Source organism: Nematolebias whitei, chromosome 6 (genome assembly GCF_014905685.2).
Source record: "Nematolebias whitei isolate Nwh7 chromosome 6, NemWhi1, whole genome shotgun sequence".
In the NCBI taxonomy this organism is placed as follows: Eukaryota; Metazoa; Chordata; class Actinopteri; order Cyprinodontiformes; family Rivulidae; genus Nematolebias; species Nematolebias whitei.
Genome location: NC_056503.1, coordinates 22,174,873 through 22,175,241, shown reverse-complemented (window position 1 = coordinate 22,175,241; position 369 = coordinate 22,174,873). Strand labels below are relative to the sequence as shown.

The window sequence follows — 369 nt, the reverse complement described above, 5'->3', positions numbered from 1 at the left end:
AGACAGGCAGAGAGCGAGCCAACAGATGGACAGCCGACATACAGACAGAGAGCCGACAGACAGACAGAGCGTGCCGACAGATGGACAGCCGACAGACAGACAGACAGAGCGAGCTGACAGACAGACGGATAGAGCGAGCCGACAGACAGACGGACAGAGTGAGCCGACAGACAGACGGACAGAGCGAGCCGACAGAAAGACAGACAGAGCGAGCCGACAGACAGAGAGCGAGCCGACAGACAGACAGATGGACAGAGCGAGCCGACAGACAGACAGATAGAGTGAGCCGACAGACAGACAGAGCGAGCCGACAGATGGACAGCAGACAGACACACAGAGAGCGAGCCGACAGACGGACAGATTGAGCCG

At 58.8% G+C, this 369-nt stretch overlaps 1 protein-coding gene across 1 annotated transcript in view; it reads left to right on the top strand.

Moving 5' to 3' along the window:
* Positions 1-369, top strand: part of LOC119411179 (beta-galactosidase-1-like protein 2) — a 38,840-nt gene that overhangs the window by 28,630 nt on the left and 9,841 nt on the right. The window lies entirely within an intron of this gene.